Consider the following 12,195-nt stretch of genomic DNA (forward strand, 5'->3'; position numbering starts at 1 on the left):
GGAATAAATAATAATTGTGTGTAAAAAAGCAGATAGGAAAAGAGAAGTGAATGAAAGACACAAAGAAAAGAAAAGTGCTGAGATGCTGAGATTGAAGTGGCGGGACGAGACCCCCTATCAACCACCCCTCCCCATCTCCCTGTTGGACAAAGAAGAGGCATTTCCTTCAAGAGAGGAAGAAAAGTAATTAGTCCCCCCTCCCCACCACCACAACCACCCCCCACCCCCCACACACACGTACACACAATTTACACTCTCACTTCTTTCTTTTCATCTCTTTTTAATTCCTCTACTCAGCAATTTCTAAACCTTTTTGTTCCTCCTTACAACCCTACTTCTCTATAAGACTCTCCTCTTGGACGACACTGGCAGAGATCGAGTGTGGAGTCTGAACCGTGTGTGTGCATTGTGAATTTAAAGCAGTGTCTCCTTCAGGGGTTTTGCATTTGTATGAGAGGCGAGGCGGTTGGATTTGGCCGTAATCATGGCTTTTCTCTAACGCACACAGAGACGAACATTCTCAGAGTCTAATTAATGGCAGTGCTGCAGGGGTGCTTAAATCAAGATATTATAAAAGTTTTGAAGTTTTGTTGCTTCGTACCACTGCTGTGAACTAAACTTTCCACCTATCCAGTGCTAACTAGCATCCTGGTCAACCTAATAAGACCTACGTTGACAAGTTATTTGTCAGTTAGCAGATGCTTTTTATCCAAAGCTTGTAACGCTGGTGAAAACTCAGAGATGAGGGAGAAGGATCCAAATGCAGTTTTATTTAGACAACAATCCAAGCACAAGGAGCAGAAACTAGAAAGCACAGGACCCGACAAAGAACACAAGCAACACTGGTGTTAATAGAAACAAGGGGTAATTGGCGAACAAGACACACCTGGGGACAGTCAGAAAACTGATCAAAACTACATAAATGACAAGAAATTGTCGCTGGAAACAGGAAACAGGAAAAGTCCAAATAACAGAAATACAAGATACACAAACCAGAGAACAGTAGTGTTGCTGTGGTGCAGTTATGAACAGAACTTTATATACTATGTAAATGTATTTACATGGAACACCATGGCCCTTTAGATAATACTATGGTGCACCATCATGGTGGTGTCTTACCAAGAATTACCATTTGATTGGTATTTGAATATGGTGTTTGAAAAATCTTGGCAATCCCTGCTAAAACTAAGACAATGATGACTTTCTACGTACTGTCCATGAATTTCGGGCAGGTTAAATTTCAGTGCTAGTCTGATGCTAGTCTAGCTGGTGGATCATCATAAAAATGCTGTTGACTAACATGGTACATAAAGTTGCAATCATGAGAAACAGTTTCAATTGTGAGATATAAAGACACAATAAAGTTGCAATTGCATTATATAAAGTGGCATTGTGAGATATAAAGTTGCATTATGAGATATAGCATCCCAATGAAAAGAAACAAAGTCAAAAGTGAGAGATAAAAAGACAACTACTTTTTTCAGGCTTCAGGTTTTCAGCAGAGGAAATTCAATTTTCATACTAAATGGTGCCCAAGTTTATGTCAATTTAAAGGCAGACAAACAATGCAGGATGGAGAGAGAGAGAGAGAGAGAGAGAGAGAGAGAGAGAGAGAGAGAGAGAGAGAGAGAGAGAGAGAGAGAGAGAGAGAGAGAGAGAGAGAGAGAGAGAGAGAGAGAGAGGCAGAAGCGTAGAGGGATAGAAGATGAAGTTTGGTAGGGGAGTGGTTTTTAACATTGATAAAAGTTAGGCCCTATGAAAATCCCCCTCTGCTCACATCAAAGCCCAGCCTGCCAGCTCAATTCAGAGAGCCAATCTGCATTCCCATAGGCTCCCCCTGTTTCCTGCCCCTACAAACACCCCCAGCCCATCTCCCGGCTCCCCCTGACCACGCTCTCTTAGAACAGGACCACCATTGTCCCTGCGCACTCCCTCCCTCTGCCCAGCGGGTGACCATTCAGACGTCCCCCACCTCGCTGAACTCCACGTCCAGGCCAGCAGACATCCTCCCTGCCCCCATGAGAGGACAGGGGACAGAGGCTTGCTTTGGGAAAAGACCGTTACATGCTGAGCGGATCAAAATGAAAGAGTCACGTGATTGTGTGTGTCATTGTGCGGGGAGGGACAGACTCTCATGTGGGGTGTGAGACAGGTCTTGACGAGAGTTAGAGGTTTGTGGCAATCTTGAAGAAGACAGATATAAGAGTGTGGGACCGTGGGGTGCAAGACGTGCATGGAGAAGAAAGGTCAGGTGATGGATGGCGTACAAAACAAGATCTGACTGCCTTAACCGAAACAAAGAAAGGGAAGAGAGATGAGATGAGACTGAGAGTGACAGAGAAACCGATCTGGAATATTTTAAGTAGTTTATGTTAGACTATTTTGAGACACTGATTCACTTTCAAATTATCAACTGATAACGGATTTATGCAGCATCTTAAAGGGATAGTTCAGCTCATCGTTCCAAACTTGTATAACTTTATTTCTTTAGTGGAACACAAAATAAGATATTCTGAAGAATGTTGAACCAGATTGGACTCCACTGACTTTCATAGTATGGACAAAAAAATGTTCCCCAAGACATTTTTCGAAATATCTTGTGTTCCACTCTTGCTTGTACATCCTGTATGTTGAAGTAAAATTACTGAATACAATCTATGTGTCTTCTCTTCTTCGTCTCTTCCTGTAACTCAACTCAATTTGCCCCTGAAAGTCTACAGGTTCAGTCAAGGACAGAGTCAAACAGAGTGTTTTAAATGTCAAACCAAAAGAGCAGAATACCACGGATTCCTAAATGACATTTTAAGGCTTTACACCAGGTTGCCTAGATGCTCAGGAAAGTTAATGAATGTAGGGCCCTGTAGGGCTCAAGTGAGGACAGAGGCCTGTTGTACCATGCCATCTAAACAAGAAAATAAAGTGCAAAAGAGAATAAAAACAAGACAATCCCCATTACTTCAAATTATAAAATTAATAATAATTTGGCTTAATGCAGAACAAAGAACTTTTGTCCTCAAAATATTGAACCTAACAAGTTCAAACGGCTTCCGAACAAAAGCCCCCAAAATTGAATACAATCCCTTTTAAGTCGGGCTTAGGGTTGTGCTTCCAGACACACTGGGGTGCTCACACTCATACACACATTTCCTCTGCTTTTCTGTTTATTGTGACAATAGGGGGATTTTGGGGATCAGCGTGCACTAGTCTGGATTTTACGCTCCCTTACTCAAAGAGAGCTTTGCTTTTCTGACCCCATAGTTTTCACTGCTGTCAATCAGCACGTTTTCTCATCATGTGTGATAAGACTCACTCGCTTTCTTAATCTTTCTTGCATTTATTTACCAATTCCTTTCTTTGCTTTTGTTTTGGTGATTGTATCACATGATCTGAAATTCCTTAGCACCCTATGCTAGCATGCTATTAGCAGTTCTTAGAATCACATTGATATGTGCATTCTTAGAACTTCATCCAATCTATTTCCTCTCACATTTTTCAGAATGTTATCAGTGTGCACACTATCTGGAACACAGAAAAAATGACAACAAATGCATATGAATCTAACAGCTTTTTCCTCTATGAACTCTGCCCTCCTTCCTTAAAGTGACCTGGTTTGAAACCAGTGCTCTATTTAAACGATCTTTACCTTGCAGATAATTTGGCAGTGTATTTATTTACAGTATGTTACTCGTGTGTGTCCAGGGGTTAAATTGGGCCGAACAGTAGAACAGCATTCTTGAACCAATATTGGTTTGTTTGTCAATCCTATCCATCTATGTATAATGCAGTTTTTGTCTGATCCAGCAGTACACCAATTCTTTTTTAATTTAGTGTACTCGCTTGAAAAATTGTACGTTATTTGCATTGGCCACTAGAATCACCTCCAGATTTTAAAGTTCTCCAAACTCCAAAATATCAGTTTAGCCCTGAGTGTGGCACATTTCAGTAATGTGATGAATTGTTCACGTATATCACGTGTTCACGTATATCATAGTGCAACAGTCCCGCATGTTAGTCCCAACAGTTTTAGATGAGATTTCCTTTTGTGAATAATTCTTATGAGAATGTCTATTCATCCTGTCACAAGTTGGACTTGTGTCAAAGAATTTGTCAAATAAACACTTTCAGTGGATGTGGCCTGCCAGTCGTCATCGTACGATAACTTGTGGAATGAGATTGGTCTGGTTATTCCATAGGCACGAAACATCAATCGGTGTCTTTTTCTGACAGATACCATGTCAATCGTTCTCAGCAGATCAACTACCTCACTGACTTGTGAGGTAATCTTCCAGTTATTCTTATGGGACATTATGCAAAGCTTGCCTCAGCAGAGGTCAATGTAGCTAGTGTGAGACTGTGAGAACTAGACTAATGTCCCTCAGTATCACGTGGGTATGAGATAAAGCGAACACCTTCTAATAACCAAGAGAAACTTTTCTGAATGGCAAGGGGGTGTTAGTTTACCTCTAATTTACGAGTCAGCAACAAGGAGAGAGTAAACCAAAGACTGTAAATACAAGGTAGCACACAAGCTAGAGTCATCTGAAGTCCTCTGATCTGCTCGATTCTAACAGTTGCTGTTCTTCAAACAACAGCACATATTCACATTTAAAACGAGAAAAAGTGGCACTTGGTAATCTTTTTCTTTTTTTTCTTTTTTTTGCAAGGCAAGGTATGCGGAAATAATCAACCAACAATGCGGATTGATTCCAATGTATAATTCATGTGTCAGGGTGTATAATATGTCCGGATCTGAGGCAGGATGTCGGATAAATAAACATTCTTCTGTGGCATTGTGAGGTGGAGGACTCGAATACTGGTGACTTTGAACAAATCCATAGAGAGTAACAGGAGAAAGAGGAAATCTCATGGATCCTGGAGATTTTAAATGTCTTCCTCTTGGCCTGATATAAGCACCTGGTGTCTCTCTCAATGAGTGAACAATGGTTGAATTAATTGGTTTCATTAGTGGCACTTGCTAAGGTAAACATCACTATGGCTCATACTTGGGATTTGGATTTTAAAAACTTAGGAACTTTGGCACATTAGTAGTCTTATAACAACAATAACAATGGGACACTTTCAAGTAAAGAGTTTACAGGCCTTGTTTCTCATTTTGCTTGCATGTTCAGATAGCTACCTCACAGTTTAAGGCCGTGTGTCCACCAAAGCGTTTTTACTCGCGGCTGGCGTGTTTTTTCTATTGTTTTCAATGGGAACGCCGCGTTTTTAAAACGCCATGAGCGTAACGAGGCGCTGAGCGTTCGGCGTTTTTTACTGGTCGCCGAGAGTTGAAGAATGTTCAACTTTTGGTAAAACGCAGCGCTCATCAATGTCACTTTTTACCCAACCGTCCAATCACAGTGGAGGAGGGGCGGTACTAATACCACACCGACCAACCGCGTCCGCCACATGATTCTGCTTGTACAACGTCAACAGATGACAACAACAAGCATAGTAACGGAACAAAATCAAGAGCCAGATAAAATACATTACATTATATTGACATTTTAATATAGAATCAACAAAGAAACAAAATATGTGTGAAATGAGATACTAGTAAGACTTTCGCGGATATTCCGTATCATGACAAGCAAAGTGTCTCGGTCTCAACCGTCTCAACTGAAAAAACGCTGCGCTGCCAAAACGCTCTCAAGCGCCCACAGCTGAGCGTTTTTAGCAGAGCGCCTAGCGTTTTCAGCTGGCTAATAACGCTTTGGTGGACACACAGCCTAAGGCTAATGCTAATGTTCATACTAAAGTATTTTGTTGCCTGTTAGCACATTGCTGTTTGTTAGCATGTTGCTATTTGTTAGGATGCTCTGGGTGGTTACTTACTAGCCCAAGTCAAAAAAGCACAAGTCTCAATGGTAATTTTGATATTGTTTTTTAAGTGACACAGTTTCACATTCCCAAAACTTACATTTTCTCTTTATGAACAATAAAATAGCCTACTTTATTGTCAAAAAGGCAAAGAAATCCTAGACGTGATGCAGTGACACATGATAAAAGATATTTCTTCCATGTTAATCTGAGTTTTTGTCAATGGTGATAAGCAATGAGTGACAGAGGTATTTTATTTTTGAAATAGTTTGTATTTCCTCAACGTTAAAGCTCATTATTTATCTCAGGAAATTGTGTTTTGTATAACATTTAATTTGATTTGAGTTTTGAGATTAATTTGAGATCTTGAAAATAAATGAAAGGAAACAAGAAAGAACAAACTGTGATCTCTATGTGAAGATACAAGTGTATTCTATGACAAAGATTGGTTATTCTTTTAATTCTTATTGTATATTTTGAATAATGTTAAAGTAGTTTAATTTATGAAATTGATGGTGGGCTTATCCGTTTTTTTTGTGACATGCTCTTCTCATGTAATTTGTGAATTGGTGTGATTCGTGTCTTCTTGTCTTGTCGCATCTGATGTTGACAGAAAACTTGCTTGTCGCTGGAATCTTTTTGGATTTGACCCTGTGAACGCACTCATGGGTCACCAGCACAAAACAGGCGATTTAATGGCTAACGTGGTATTGAAGAACAGACAATTTCCCAGAATAAGATTTTTTTTTTTTTACGTCAACCCTCCTGCTGTTGCAGTGTGGTTTCAAAGCCCCTGACCCTCATTACAGTCTTTTCTCTGCCTGTTTAAAAAGCCTGTATAGACATGCATACAAACCGACACAAATCCAATATATTTTAGGGAAAGAGTAGATTAATTTAATCTTACTATTAAGAACTGCTGAACAGTGATTATTCTTCAAAAATTATTTCATCAAGAAAAAAACACACAAGCTCATTAGAGAATGTAAAGCATGCTGAGAATGTTGTTTCGGTCTATTTGCATTCTACAGTGTAGGAATCAGAGTGTGACAGAATATAGTGGCACATCAACAAGTCTTCTCATATAGGCCAAGCTAAAGCACACATTCATCAAGAGTCAAATGCCGACACATATGGACAAGAATGTAAAGCTTCTAAAGCGTCACAAGAAAGTGACATTCTGAACACTTACTTTATTTCCTTTTTTCCTGAAAACAAGTTTTTTTATGAAAAAGTTCTTGATGCTATGGTGTTTTTAAGCAGCAATTACGCCAGTCTCATAAATAAAGAATTTATTTATTTATTTTTATATGTATTGCCTGGGAGCCTGTAAAGGATTTCACTTGCCTGATCAATAAGACTATTAAAGCTTAATTCATTAAATGAGTGGCAAACTCGATTCAATACAGCGACCCTGTTAGGAAACAGGAAGCAGCAGCCGCACATCAAAGAGGGGCTTTGTGAAGAGAATCAGCAAATAGGTCCACTGACGCAGAGAAGGAGGGTCACACACACATCCTCAATGGCCTTTCCCCTTCTCAATGTTATTGCTTTTGTCACTCTAATATCTCCTCTCTCTCTGACCATGCAAATAACTATATAAGACCACCGTGACAAGCTCAAGATTAACACCAGAGGAGCGGGAAATACAGGGTCTCTGAGGGTGACATTCATCATAATTACAGTACATTACAGAAGAACTGTGCTCTTTATTTCCAAATGTGATTAAGATGATTTACGCATATCTTTATGGAAATAAGGCAAAAAAAAAAAGGCACAAAGACGGCAGCAGCAATATTCCCTCTTTATGATGGAACATTCCTCTGATCTACTTTTCTCTTCATTTTTATTATATACAGTACATTGCATTATTTAGGTCAGTCGCCACAATGTATTTGAAAGCTGCTGCATGTGTGTTTTTTGTTGCTGTAGACTGCAGGACAGTGGCAATAATGTGAAAAGCAGTATATGGTTTGGTTTGGGTCATGTGCGCACTTCATTTAACAATAAAAACTAGAAATTATTATTAGTAATCAGTATTCATTAATCTAAAGGCCTTGGAGTTTTATACTTCTATGACACCATCTCCACAACCTAAGCTTCCTGTGCCCACAGTATCTCTCTCTCACACACACACACACACACACACACACACACACACACACACACACACACACACACACACACACACACATACATATACCCCCCTCTATCTTTACGATGCTTTGTTTCCTAATAAACTTTTGTTGTGTTTGAAATTCATTAGAAACAATATCCTGCTTTACAAAAACATCCTGGCACAACAGTGGGAGGGGAGAAGGATTACTCTGATCACTCACTGAGGTGATTCTCATAGGCCCCACATCAAAATGGATCTTTTATGGCATTTACTCGTCTTTTAGCTTTAAACCCATCTATATAGGCTTCTAAGTTAGTCTTTTAAGCTGACAAAACTTTTTGCAGATTTGAAGTTGTGACACACCCAAGCCTACATTAAAGAACTACGAAAGCTGACATCACCTCGCATTGCCTGTGTCTGAGCCAAATATTTGGTCTTTCTTGAACACACCGCAAAGACTAGTCATTGGCCAACTAGCACAAACGTTCTGCGCCTGCTTGAGAAAAAATAACTCTCCATACCAGTAGGTGGCAGTAATCTGTATCCATCATTCAAATAGGGAAACCAGACTGTGGATATACAAACTGTACACAAAGCAGTGCTTGCTTACCATTTTAAACATGAATCATGTTGCTCCGTTGGGATCACTTTCTTTATTCCAGACGGCCATATTGTTATGAAAATATTTGCATATTATAATCAAGTGTGCTGCAGTCCTGAAAAGTGAAGCCAAAAAGTTTTGATCACCCCCAGGTTCCATTATAGGTCATAAACCCCACCCTCTCCATGCAATCTAATGGGATGTGAGACAAACTAAACACTCACATTTCCTTAACTATTTATTTCACACCGACATAATGAGTTGTTCTGCAGTAAACTGTACTAACCGATTCTGCGGGAGTGTGGACGGGGCCTTGATACCACAGCTTCGGGTCCAGAGTTCACTACTGCGCAGACTCGGATCCAGAGTTCACTACTGCGCAGACTCGGCTCCAGAGTTCACTACTGTGCAGATTTGGGTCGGGTCCAGAGTTCACTACTGCGCAGACTCGGATTCAGAGTTCACTACTTCGCAGACTCGGATCCAGAGTTCACTACTGCGCAGACTCGGCTCCAGAGTTCACTACTGCGCAGACTCGGCTCCAGAGTTCACTATTGCGCAGACTCGGATCCAGAGTTCACTACTGCGCAGACTCGGATTCAGAGTTCACTACTTTGCAGACTCGGATCCAGAGTTCACTACTGCGCAGACCCGGATCCAGAGTTCACTACTGCGCAGACTCGGCTCCAGAGTTCACTATTGCGCAGACTCGGATCCAGAGTTCACTACTGCGCAGACCCGGATTCAGAGTTCACTACTTCGCAGACTCGGATCCAGAGTTCACTACTGCGCAGACTCGGCTCCAGAGTTCACTACTGCGCAGACTCGGCTCCAGAGTTCACTATTGCGCAGACTCGGATCCAGAGTTCACTACTGCGCAGACTCGGATTCAGAGTTCACTACTTCGCAGACTCGGATCCAGAGTTCACTACTGCGCAGACTCGGCTCCAGAGTTCACTACTGCGCAGACTCGGCTCCAGAGTTCACTATTGCGCAGACTCGGATCCAGAGTTCACTACTGCGCAGACTCGGATTCAGAGTTCACTACTTCGCAGACTCGGATCCAGAGTTCACTACTGCGCAGACCCGGATCCAGAGTTCACTACTGCGCAGACTCGGATCCAGAGTTCACTACTGCGCAGATTTGGGTCGGGTCCAGAGTTCACTACTGCGCAGACCCGGATCCAGAGTTCACTACTGCGCAGACTCGGCTCCAGAGTTCACTATTGCGCAGACTCGGATCCAGAGTTCACTACTGCACAGACTCGGATCCAGAGTTCACTACTGCGCAGATTTGGGTCGGGTCCAGAGTTCACTACTGCGCAGACTCGGATCCAGAGTTCACTACTGCGCAGACTCGGCTCCAGAGTTCACTACTGTGCAGATTTGGGTCGGGTCCAGAGTTCACTACTGCGCAGACTCGGATTCAGAGTTCACTACTTCGCAGACTCGGATCCAGAGTTCACTACTGCGCAGACTCGGCTCCAGAGTTCACTACTGCGCAGACTCAGGTTGTGAATCAGCGCAAGATGTCAGCACTGAATTTGGACATTGACGGCTTCACTTCAAGGTGCGTCATCCATCTTTTTTCACAGTCTATGTTTGGAATATTCAGATAACATGAAGATGAAAAATTAGAAGAGCCTTCTGTGTGTGCCCACTTGACCTGTTTTGTTTTTTTCATCCACTGGTTCACTAAGCCAGTCAGAATTCAACATTGCTCAGTTGCTGGTCTGACTGGTGCCAATGGTCTGGAACACACAGCAAAACTAGGCTGACAAACACTCGATGACAGCCTGACATTGGTGTCACAGCCTTTACATGTTTACACTTCCAAGGAAATGTAAATGAATGACTCATCCTGCACTCAGGGGAGTATACAACTAACATAAAAAAATAACTCTCCATACCAGTAGGTGGCAGTAATCTGTATCCATCATTCAAATAGGGAAACCAGACTGTGGATATACAAACTGTACACAAAGCAGTGCTTGCTTACCATTTTAAACATGAATCATGTTGCTCCGTTGGGATCACTTTCTTTATTCCAGACGGCCATATTGTTATGAAAATATTTGCATATTATAATCAAGTGTGCTGCAGTCCTGAAAAGTGAAGCCAAAAAGTTTTGATCACCCCCAGGTTCCATTATAGGTCATAAACCCCACCCTCTCCATGCAATCTAATGGGATGTGAGACAAACTAAACACTCACATTTCCTTAACTATTTATTTCACACCGACATAATGAGTTGTTCTGCAGTAAACTGTACTAACCGATTCTGCGGGAGTGTGGACGGGGCCTTGATACCACAGCTTCGGGTCCAGAGTTCACTACTGCGCAGACTCGGATCCAGAGTTCACTACTGCGCAGACTCGGCTCCAGAGTTCACTACTGTGCAGATTTGGGTCGGGTCCAGAGTTCACTACTGCGCAGACTCGGATTCAGAGTTCACTACTTCGCAGACTCGGATCCAGAGTTCACTACTGCGCAGACTCGGCTCCAGAGTTCACTACTGCGCAGACTCAGGTTGTGAATCAGCGCAAGATGTCAGCACTGAATTTGGACATTGACGGCTTCACTTCAAGGTGCGTCATCCATCTTTTTTCACAGTCTATGTTTGGAATATTCAGATAACATGAAGATGAAAAATTAGAAGAGCCTTCTGTGTGTGCCCACTTGACCTGTTTTGTTTTTTTCATCCACTGGTTCACTAAGCCAGTCAGAATTCAACATTGCTCAGTTGCTGGTCTGACTGGTGCCAATGGTCTGGAACACACAGCAAAACTAGGCTGACAAACACTCGATGACAGCCTGACATTGGTGTCACAGCCTTTACATGTTTACACTTCCAAGGAAATGTAAATGAATGACTCATCCTGCACTCAGGGGAGTATACAACTTTTTGTCCAATAAAATACTCTCTATGATAATGTCTCTCCTCCTAATATTACCTGCCTGTGACTAGCAATAGCATGTACCAGATGGCTATAATGTTAACCTTAACGCCTATTAGAAATTACAAAAGAGTATTATATTCCACCCCCAATTTCCTGGACCATCATGCCTAGAGACAAAAAAAAAAAAAAAAAAAACACCTTTTAAACACTTCTTCGATCTGTTGTCACTTGTTATAGTGACATCACAAGATTTATCACCAGCAATAAACAAAACCGTGGGCCACAGGAAGCACATGCGTAAACAGACTTGGTCACTGGGTATTTTGTAGGACGTGCAGACCGTGTCTCAGTGAGTACTGTCCTTAAAGCAGACTCGTGTCTGTCTTGTGGTGATGTGCAAGACCCTGAGACGTCACTCGAGCACCTGAATGTTCTTGTCATGTGAGATATGTATCTGCAGAACCACCAGAGCTTAAAAACAAAAACCTGGAAGGCTGCCAAAACAGCATGACTACACGATGAGCTGGAATACGACTGCTTAAGGAAGAAAACAACAGAGCACTTTCAACAATGTCACTTCCCGCCAAAGAATAGCAACAAAGCCTCTTCCTTTCTGCATGCCCCTTTGCATGCGCCCTCACTTCCTGTTTCAGAGCAGAGCCGGCGCTCAGACATGTGCCTGACGCACTCGCCAACTCCCACCCCCTCACGGCACTTACAAATATGCACTAGTCTATATTAGTGTTGTTTTTGTT

This window comes from Scardinius erythrophthalmus, assembly GCF_964197995.2.
Source record: "Scardinius erythrophthalmus genome assembly, chromosome: 19".
NCBI classification, from domain to species: Eukaryota; Metazoa; Chordata; class Actinopteri; order Cypriniformes; family Leuciscidae; genus Scardinius; species Scardinius erythrophthalmus.